The sequence below is a fragment of the Orbicella franksi genome, chromosome 15 (genome assembly GCF_964199315.1).
Source record: "Orbicella franksi chromosome 15, jaOrbFran1.1, whole genome shotgun sequence".
Classification (NCBI taxonomy): Eukaryota; Metazoa; Cnidaria; class Anthozoa; order Scleractinia; family Merulinidae; genus Orbicella; species Orbicella franksi.
This window is the reverse complement of record NC_138159.1, coordinates 7,116,235-7,127,621: the sequence shown is the minus strand read 5'-3', so window position 1 is coordinate 7,127,621 and position 11,387 is coordinate 7,116,235. Positions and strand designations below refer to the sequence as shown.

General features: G+C 37.5%; 1 protein-coding gene and 1 long non-coding RNA gene across 2 annotated transcripts in view; both read left to right on the top strand.

Annotated features, from left to right (window-relative positions):
* Nucleotides 1-11,387, top strand: part of LOC145469182 (uncharacterized) — a 190,392-nt gene that overhangs the window by 49,882 nt on the left and 129,123 nt on the right. The gene's annotated exons all lie outside the window — the stretch shown is intronic.
* Nucleotides 474-9,844, top strand: LOC145469606 (uncharacterized). The gene is made up of 4 exons (XR_014042343.1): nt 474-716; nt 2,442-2,522; nt 6,040-7,210; nt 9,001-9,844. It is a non-coding gene; the product is annotated as an uncharacterized LOC145469606 (long non-coding RNA).

Below are 11,387 nucleotides of genomic sequence, written 5' to 3'. Positions count from 1 at the left end.
TGTATTACCTTATATTCTCTTGTATTCCCCTGTATTCCCCTGTATTCCCTTGTCTTTTCCTGTATTCCCTTGTATTCTCTTGTATTCCCCTGTATTCCTCTGTATTCTCTTGCATTCCCTTGTATTCCTTTGTATTCTCTAGTGTTCCCTTGTATTTCAAATGACTCGTTGACAGACACGGGAAAACTCAACAGCAATTTTACATTTTAAGGTTACGGATGTCTTAAGGTTATCTAATAACGTAGCTTGAAGAATTGTTATATTCTTTGAGTAGCTTAGCAAACAGCGAAGAGACTACTTCACAAGAAACATTTTAAGAAGTTTGTGATCGAACTTTTAATCACGTGCGAAAAGACTTCTAAAAGAGAACGCTTGACAGAATGCGGTTGGTACGGACAAAGACTCGTACCCAGTCGCTATTTACGTGTTTTGGGGGAGAGAAGATTGGATACTAGATTGTCAAGGGATTGTAGCGATGCACTTTCGTCCTGCGTGGCAGACATGTCTAACACCTTTTGACCAATTGTATGTGTTGTTGTTTCTTCCAATGAAAATGCGTTGTGTTCGTGTCTACTGAGATTATTTTACTAGGTGACGGGACGGTGTTTGCCAGGTGAAAGCTATCGATTGTGATTTTTATCGTGAGGGTGTTTTGTCTGATCTTTCTGCATGTTCCGAAACACATTTACAGCTGCCTTTGAAGCTTAATATTGTTGGTAAGAAGCTTTGTGAAGTGTGGTGTATTGTATTATGTTGTTTGTAGTAATGGAGTGAGTAATTAATGGCTCAAGTTTACGAAGCCATTTCGACATGTTCATCAGCAATCTAAGTATTGTTGGTCGCGTTGCTTTCAAGCGGCACGAACTAAGCTGGCACTAGTTTGTATAGTCCACACTGTTGTGTTTTGCATTTTGCAATTAAGATCTGCCTCCGTCACGGGCATAAAGAAACGCTGTCGTGCAGACAGAGCAAATTTTCACTCAGCTTATTACCACCTTGTATCGCCAAATGCCACCAAATATACAGCTTAGTTGGATAAAAAATGCTATAGAGCAAAGCAAAAACATTAGTTTCGAAATAAAGTGCAGGATTGCAAGGATTGAAATTGGTTACAGTTCAAGAAATTTGAGTCTAGTTTAATGTCAAGAAATCAAGTTTACCATTCTTGTGACAGTTTGAACTTTCGAGCCTTTATTTTGTCTGATATTTCTTTGCATCTATCAGTATTGACAATGATTTCTACAGATTTTGAAGTAAGCTTGAAGTAATCTCCTGGGCTCAATCATGAAAACAAATGTACGATACATTTCCCTGAATGTTCCCTACCAAGCACCAGTCTCATAAATTAAAATAGGTCACCATGCTTGCAAAATAGATATGATGTACCAGTCTACCCTATTTTGCCAGTTCTTATAAATATTACTATTCATTTATTTTATCACTCCACATTACATTTTGCGGTGGCGGGAAGGTACAGTTTTTTTGATGAACTTTGATAGGCATACATGACGTTTTGAGCATAAGGAACAACATAATAAACAACTTATGCAAAAGAATCTAAAATAATCCAAATGACATACAATCAAAGCGTTCCTCAAGTTGTTGGATTTTAAGGTCTTAATTTGTGTCCACGAGTAATGATTTTGTTTTGGATGCTATTGAATAAGTGCAAAATTCTGAACTTGATGGGTTTGCAATATAGTGCTAAGGAATCACCAGTAAATGTCAGGGTTGTTTGTCCTTCTTTTCTTCTTTTCCTCTGTTGTTGACTGGCTTCCTTTAAGCTGTTTGTTATGAAGCAATGTTTTGTAGACACCCAGTGTATACAGTCATCATGTGAGGCTGCTTTAAGAAGTGCTTGCCTAGGTTTCCTTTTCGATGCGGCTGGTCCAATTAGTACATAATAGGGATACATGCCAATGCCTTGTCATGTCTTCATGAGATGGCATTGCCATTATCTCTTTGTGTCAGCTCTTGTGTGAGGAACATTGCTATTCTTGTTATCTTGTGGAGAATTTATTCATGTTTTTGGATACTTGGGTTTTTTGTTCTTTTAATGTGTAAAAACAATTAAAGAAGGGGAAAACAGTTTGTTTATCTTCTTGTATTTTTATTCTCAAGGATGTCTTTTATCACTTAGTAAAATTAATATGATGTAGTTCTCACCAGCCAAACTTTGCCACTAGAGATTCAGTTTGTTCTGTTTTGGTTTCATTGTCAGTTGAAATAGACTTTAAAAACCTAGGTCTTCATAAGATAGTCATACTCTTGCAGTTGTTTCTGATTGAATTTTGTTGTCTTTTAAATTTCCCTTTACTGAGGAACAGCTTTTAATCTACAAGGCTGTATGTTATTTTAAAACGGTCAGTCTAACTTAAAATATAATTGCATTTGTGTGATTTTGTGTTTAATAATAATGCTTTGAATTTCTGTTTTTGCAGTAATGCATGATCATCATGGGTTGGATGAAGGAAAACATACACAAACGAAAGAAAGTCTTAGTAGAGAAAGGACTAGGGATGGTGAGCATCAGCCCTTACTATTATGTGTATCAGTTGCCATGTGTTGATAACTTTTTTAGAGTTGTGTCTTGCCAAAATAATTCATTTTTTTGTTACCTCTACGTAATGGGTCTTAATCGTAATGGCTGCACTTTTTCAAGAATTTTAGGGCTTATGTCCTTATATTATGCTTTAATATCTGGTTAGCTTATGAGTTTTTTTCTTGTACACTAAGTACTCCAGCAATACTAAGAAGAACATTGCAAACGAAATGTGTTAGAGAAAGCCAACTTATAGTTTTGGCTATTATTTTTCAAAACACATCTTCTTCGAACCTGGATAAATTAGCCAGTTTCTAATTTTTAATTCCTTTTCATCCCTGCTACAGTATGAAGGCTTAAAATTTAGCACAGGGAGTGTTTAGTAGATGGAGTTTCAAAAACTTAAGGAAGAAGTGATTGTACAGTACCACTTTGATGCACAGCTTAATATCCTTGTGTATCCATTAAACTAGTCAACAACCCATAGAACAAAATAATTTTGTTTTTAAAATTGATATAAAATAAAATCCTCAACTTAAAGGTAGTTTGGGAGGTTCTGTGGTATATTATAGGTTAAGGTATACATGTAGACGTATGGCAGTGATACAAGCAATTTTTGCTGCATGTTACACAGAAGATAGTTGCATATCATATGTAGTTACTTAAGCATTTTTCACAGTGCACATATTTTTTCTATTCTTTGTTGTGACTCTTATTTAAAACCCCAAAAGCTGTGAACAAGACAGCTTGTAGGAAGTTGAGCTTTCTGTGTTAGCAAATAACAACCTTAACTTTTGAAGTGCCATTTACAAAGTAACCAACAGCACTTTAATGAGAAAACTGGTAAACCATACATGTAAAATTGCCCCTACTGTATTCTACATGATTGTATACTTACAGCCTGCAAAGCACTCACTTTCTTTCCTGCAATGGTTTGGGGCACAACAAACATAACTGAATTAAGAGAGGTTGAGGAGTCGAGGAGGCAGAGCAAAGAAAACTTTTGCATGCCACAAAGCTTTAGAATGAGCTTGACAGCTATTAATGTTGGACACTAACTTTCTTGCTAATATGCCCTTTGGGTAACTAGTTCTGTTTTTGTTGGTTCCCCTTGTGTCTTTTTAGTTGCCTACCTAGTAGACTTTTGTTGCCCATTAGCACTCACGAGAAAATTTCATCTTGCAGAAATGCTCAACTTTATTTTATAAACTTGCCTTCTTCTTTTGGTGTTGCAACAGTGATTCATTAGGTGATTAATCAGTCATAGAGCACATCCCTCACAAGATTTTAAACATCCATGAACTGTGCCCACACATTTTGATGAGGCTCCGCTTTTCAGACAAATACAGTGTAGACCCAGTGAAGCGCTTTTACTGGTCAAATACGATGAACCAGCTGTCATGAATGAAAACATAATTCATGCTCTGAAGCACATCATTAGCATTAATATTATTGTTATTGGTTTTTTGTCATCGTTGTTGTTGTTTTTATTATTGCCATTTTTATTTATTATTATTGTTATTATTAATAATTGTCTTTTTAACTATGTATTAAGGAGCTGCAAAAAGATGGCTCGATCAGCCTGTACCTGTAGTACCCATTTTATATTTGTAATCATAGAACAACAAAACTCTTTCTCTGCCTCACCAGAGATCAGTCGGGGGGTAGCTTACAATCCTGACAACAGTGCCCCATTTCTTTTTGAGTCACAACAGTAAAACTTGTAGCCAAAATATTGCTGTACCGTGCAATTTGTGTGGAAAGACTTTGACACAAAAGTTATTTCCAAATAGTGTTGCAAAATGCATCTTTGAAAATTCAAGGAGGTTGTCAAACATTTTATAGTGTTTTGAGTTCTAGGGATTAGTGCTTTTTATGGTTCGCACAATCACTAATCGACTAGCCACTTTGATTTAGCAAGCTTTGGGGCAAGCTTCTTACAAAATTTGGGCTCGTGGCTTGTTTCAGAAGTGAGAGTATATTATATAGAACTTTCAGTGAATGATAGAGTTGAGTTTACATGTCTTTGACCATAATACTTCTGAACTTCTGCTCAAGTGATTTCCCCAAAACTTGGGCATGGTTTTTATTAAGTCAAAATAAGTTGGTTCCAGAAATAATATTGAGTAAAAGTATGCCTGCCCAGCAAAATTTTTTTACTGGTAGTGTTGTTGTTCAAAAAATGGGGTCCAGTCAAACACCAGTAAGAATAAAAATATTATCCCCAGTAAATGGAATTAATTAACATTATCACCGAGTGAAAGACAAAATATTTCCCAAAATTTCTTAGCCAACACTTCAAAGCCCCAAACTTTGACATTGGTGAGTGTGCCCGGAATAACTGCAGAGCCATCTTAAGTAATGATGAAATGGAATCAGTAGAATAACTATGATAAGAATGGTGTTATCCTTTTGATACAATAACAAACAGTGGGGCTTGACTTTTCAAAATTACAGAAAAACTCAAATTGCATCCAGGGCCACCAGATCACAGTTTTCATGCAATATACATTTAAACAGAAAGGAAGTGTTAGCCAAATTAACTTTAACTAAAAATAACAGACACATTTTAAATATAAAGTGGTTTGCTATTAAACAGTTAAAAAAGTTCCTTTATATTGCTATATGTGAAAACATAAAAAATGAAAAGGTTTTGTCAAACACAACCTGATACACCACCACCACCACCCACATATGGTACTCTCCCATGTAGATGTGGAAGGAAAACAACTTGTTTTCACTCTAAGAGGAATTGGAGTTTGCAAGCCCTGACAGTTGTTCAGATTGTTTTCTTTGGAGTTAGTGACAATAAATTGATTAACACCAAATTAATTAAGAGAGCACTCAACAAGCAAATTGATGGCATTTTGTTGGGTTCTTCATTAGGCCATTGTTTTTTTTATCATGACAGAACTCAAAAGTGATATTGTTCATAAAATGCTTGACAGTGGCCTTATGTATGACTAGTTTTAAGGATGTTATTTTGAAGATATGCTGTTGATGGACAAACCAAATAAATCTGATATGTTTTACGGTCAACAAATTTGAAGATGACATGGTCCATTTCCTGGACATTTCCCTGAAAAGAACATCCATTGACATTTATAGGAAGCACACAAACACTGGACAGAATAAACGTTGGCCTTGCAAAATTGCTTGGGTTAGAGCCTTGTTGCACCAGGCTTCTCGTATATGTGAAATAAAACGTTCCTGTTAGGGAATGGCTTTCCTAAATCTGTGGCTTCTAATCTTGTGAGGTGTTTCAGACACAGTAGCTAAGAACCTAGAACATCTTATCCCAATAACAACAAGACTATGAGTTTTAAGGATTTTAGATTCTAATGTGGGGTTTGGGACTGGCACTACTGGGTAAGTTTTGCTAGCCTTATGATATAATTTTTGAAGCAGATGGGAGCTCATCTGGGAGCCTGTCCAGGAATCCCCATCAATGTCCCAGACCAAAAATGACATGTTCTTCATTACTTCATCTCATACAGGAAGTAAGTGATGTCTGAACAGTTTTCATTGAAGTGCCTTGAAACCAGAACCAGAGTATTACATGTAACAATATTACAAACAACACAACAAAGAAAGTACAGGATGCAAGACAGAGGACAGTGATGCAAACCCAAATGCAAGTTAATTTTGAAACCAAATTAAAAATTGCTATATAGAATGAGACGGGTAACTGCAATCACAACTGGTGGTTTGCTATTTGCATGAAAAATTAGCAGACATTAAGTTGAAGGAAGTGAGTTTATAGAGAAGTCCATTTCCATCATGTTAATCAAAAACTGGTTTTCTTATTTAGGTATAGAAAGGCAGTATGCATAATTATTTATAATTTTAATTACAGCAATATTACTGTTGTACTCTGGAGGCGCAGTGGCCTCATGGTAAGTGCGCTCGTCTCCAGATCGAGCGGTCCAGATTCGAGCCCCGGCCAGGGACACTGTGTTGTGTTCTTGGGCAAGGCACTTTACTCTCACAGTGCCTCTCTCCACCCAGGTGTATAAATGGGTACCGGCAAATTTAGTACTGGGGTAACCCTGTGATGAACTAGCATCCCATCCAGGGGGGAGTAGAAATACTCCTAGTCGCTTCATGCTAAGGAAACCGGGATAAGCTCCGGCCTGGTGGGCCACTTGGCTCGTATGCAGACTTTACCACCCTTACCCCTGCTGTACTTTAGATTATAATTCCAAAGCTCGTTTTAAAATCTGATTTCAGTTTCATTAGGTAGTTTGGTGCTTTGGGCCCAAAACAGCAGCCTGAAAACGGTCCCTGTAAGTTGACAAGCCCTTGTGTAGCCAGGAAGTTTCAAGAAATGGGTCCCTTCACAGAAAGTGTCAGTTTTCCACAATATTGTCGTGTCCATTAATGAAGTAAATCCCTTTCCATATTTTTAATAGCCTGGCCAAACCATACCTGGAGGCATTAGATGATAAGATCGATGAGGAGGAAGGAGAGTTAGAAGAAGACGAAGAAGAAGAAGAAGGATAAGAGGATCAAGAAGAACAAGAGGAAGGGCAAGAAGAACAAGACAGTGATGATGAAGACCTCTACAGAAAGTTAATAGAGGATGAGAATAATCAGTATTTATTTTGTAGATTTTTTAAATTTTTATCAGTATTTCTTTCACAGATGTATTAATAAGTAATAATTAAAGTGCACCTAACCCCAAAAATTTTTTTTCGCTAAAACGAATCTCCTTGTTATTTGAAATAGTTCTGCGAAAAAATTTTTGGATTCCGTTAAATCTTCGATTTTCTGTGCCCCGACGAAATCTCGAAAATAGCTCCAAAACACCGCCATTTTGTTTCACGACCGAGTTTGAGGAGAATGGGTCTAGCGGCTCTTGTGACGTCTACCCAGGAAGGTTGGATATCTGACGTCCTCTCATTTCCTTCAGGATGGTGCAATACACATTCGAAAAGTGCGCAGAAACGCCTTCCAGAGGTGCTATCGGCTGTTGCAGCAATATTCCAGATTTAAAGAAAGATATACTGTACAATTAACTGACGATGATCGGCTAATGGTGCAACAAAGACGTAAACGATGGTTGATTTTGTCGAACCGAAACAAGCGAACTGAATCTGTGAGAACCATTGAAGAACTCTCACTGGAATTTGTTCCGCAGACTTTTGAACGCTATTTTCATAAATTTTCTGCCTAAAGCTAACCAGCAATTTGTAGAAATACTACCTACAACCTATATCTTCCAATCCCGCAGTATTTGTAACATACAAAGTTGTGTGATCCGATCATGATCAAGAAGCGTTATACTGATATGTAAATAGATCGCAACTGTACGCCGCTAACCAACACTTATTTCTCTTTCGATTTAGATAAAAGTCGAAGATTAATCCTTTAGAATTACATGATAACAAAATTGTTAGACTCACAGAGTTTTTCGAAGGTTTGGAAATCAGCAGTGCGACAAAGATTCTGTGATATAGCGTCGAAAATATGACCGCGTAACATGTGCGGACCGCTTAGGGAACACATCCTTTTCGCTTATCCGACGAATTTCGCTGCAAACTTTGAGAACAATTTACATTGGTTTTTTGGAGTTACGACTTAAAACGTGTGACAATGTGAAATCGGTAATTGTATGAAATGTTTCCTTCCGCCTTGCTTCCCGCAGCTTCAAAAATACAGGTCCAAACAATACGATTTTCAATCGATCGAAGCCAATGTTTTGGAGGTCATCAAGTCTCGAAAACTGCGACACGTACGTCGCTCTTATAAACATGAAGCATTCAACTGAAAGTAAAACACAAGCTGGATTTAACAGAACAATCACACCTTGATAAAATACATTCTCGCTAAGGACAAATGTAAACGGGCTATAAACACGCGTGGGAATCTTATGTTTAGTTGACGAAATTACCATCCAAAGCAGTCCTTGAGTTTTCTTTCCTGCTTTTCGTTTGCCTGCTCCTCCACTTCGTATCTAGCTTTCCATTCCTAATATACAAGCAACTCGTCCGCAAAGAAGTCTTCCCCTTCGTCGTTTGAAATATTGTAAATTGCTCTCAAAGCTCTAAGCAGTGAGTTCACAGTTGTCGAACGTGCTCGATCGAAGTTTATTTCGGAGTCTTCCGAATCGAAACTTAACTCTGACTCCAGTGACGAAAAAGAAATGATTCTGAGACAAAACTTGGACGTTTTAGTCCCAAAATACATCGGAACGATTAGTTTTGTGTTCCATTTTCTCGAGCAAATACAGAGAGTTGACTGAGGCGCCATTGTGTTTGGTTCCTGGGTAGACGTCATCAGGTACCGCCGCCCCAGACTCCCTAAAACGCGGTCGTGAAACCTTCAAGCGCGACTTTGAAAGGGCATAGAAAATCGAGGATTCAACCAAATTCAAAAATTTCTTCGCCCAAATGCTTCGAATAAAGTCTAGATTCGTTTTAGCGAAAAAAAAATTTTGGGGTTAGGTGCACTTTAAGTATATAGAGGATGAGTCTGAAATTGTTTTGATTGTTCTACATTTACAACAGCTTATTCAAATTAGCCCAAGCTCAAAGGCTGGAGAAAATATGTCATCACTTTTTTTACTAAATGAACCACAAATCACTGGGTTGTCTGTGAATAGTTTTGTTAGATCTAGATTTAAGGGCCAAAAGAGTGACAGAACTTTTCATCTTTGTTTTAAGAACCCAGTCACAGTTGTGCATGACTAACTGTGGTCACCCTCCTTGGTTTAAATAAGCTAATCAAAATGCATGAACTAGGTACGGTGAAAATATCAAGCATCATGTAACCTGTTGATCAGTCGACAACTCCACCTCTCACATTTCTTTTCATAATTTTGGATTTGCCAGGTTTGAATGGAAGCCATAAGAAAGTTGTTGAAAACATGTCAAAAAATGATGAAAAGAATTATTTTGGTGGCCTGTTTTAGAAGTGCACCACTGTAAATGCAATGATAAGTATTATATTACTATGTCCAAAAGGCATTTACCTGTCAAAAATAGAATTTCTCAAACTAATTCTAACTTTGGTTATTTTGCCTTTGTAACAATAAAAATCTCAAGATTATAGTGGTTTTACAACACGGGCTAAAAACAGGCCCTAAAATATATTTTTCGAAAATGTTTGGATAAAGCAACGGTTTGTATCACCCGTGAGCATTGTAGATAATTCAAGCCAATTAATTCAAGGTCACAAGTCAGATTGTTTTGGTTCGCCTGTGTGTAAAAAGATCTATAAGATTCCAGTTGATGGTGATAATTGTAATCATACCTGCTCATGAAAACACCAGTTGTATAAATTCCAGTCTAGCCATAAATAAAAAAAAAAAGATTTGTAATCTTCTTTGTCATAACTGAATTATATTATTGAACTAGTATGAGGTCCGTGTTGGTAAAACATTGGTCGAGTTCTTCACCTTGCAATGTTATGGCGAGATCTAAATACCCGTATCAGTATCCGACGTAAGTTTCATTCCATGTTCAATGCTAAATTCCTGAGGGGTGTGCCTACAAACGAGGACTAACAATGGAGCTATAAATCAACGAACATAATAAATCCCTCTAAGAATCCACAACCGAAACAAGTGATACGTTGTTGAGGTATCACTGAATTCCTAATTTTCAACCTTCTGCTTTCATTTCATCGTTTCTCCCGGTTAATAACAGGCACCCGTTGTAGCTAATTTCAGCCGATCCCAGAAATGCAAATCTCATTAGCAGTCAGTGCTCTATCTGATAACCATAACGAGTACTTTTAAGGGTATTAAGTCTTACATCGGAGATTCGGTGATATTTCTTTCTAAAAACAAAAATTGAAATAGTGTTCAACATAACCTGCCTCAGCACGTTTGCGAAAATCTATTGGTTCCTTTCAGAGGTTTCTTTAAGAGCACTCGGCTAACCTCCAGGTACGATTTCCGTACAGGCCATACATTAATTATGTCTGCAACCATCTCAAACTATCACACTATACTCAGACAGCAATCGTGAAAAGAACGAGTCAGTCAAAAAATCCATGCATAATTAATGTAAGGGGTGGTGCGAAAATCTTGCCAACCTCCCTGTCAAAATAAGAGAGCCCCTCTGCCAGTTTTGTCCGCATAGTATAACTTCAACTGACGGAATCGCTATGATAACGATGACGACCATAAAGCGCTTTGTGGTATATTGAATAGGCCACAAAGCGCTTTGTGTTGTTTTGAATTGGCCACAAAGCGCTTTGTGGTGTTTTGAATAGGCCACAAAGCGCTTTGTGGTGTAAAAAATTGGAAAAACCAAATTATTTCAGAAAATAGCTGTGAGATATTTGCGAGTCAACGAGCCATCCAGTTTTCAATGTTAAATCCCAAAATAAAACACCACATAGCGCTCTGTGGTGTTTTGAATAGGCCACAAAGCGCTCTGTGGTGTTTTGAATAGGCCACGAAGTGCTCTGTGGTTTTTCGACTACTACTGCTGTTTTGTAAAGCAAAGCGAACTAGGAACAGTTAGAAAGCACTCCGGCCATAAAATCTACTCGACAAGAAACTTTCTGTAATAAATGTTCGATGCTACAGGAGACGGCTTACCCAAAAAGGTTCAGTCAGCCTCAACAAACTCATACTGAGAAGAGGGCTTTCGCGAACCGGCTTTCGTGTGAGTGACACTGGAAATAGAGAAATATTGCGCAGATTGAGTGGTAGTTTTACAGCACCGAAACTTAAATTGGTTACACTGCTTCTCAGGGATTTCGTTTTGCCTCTGTAATATCATTGAACGATCTGAACGATTTGAGGATAATCGAAGCGCGGAGTTTAATATTGGCTGGCCGGGAACACGCAGTTCGCAAACCGGAGAGTAACCACTGTTTAAATCTTCGATCG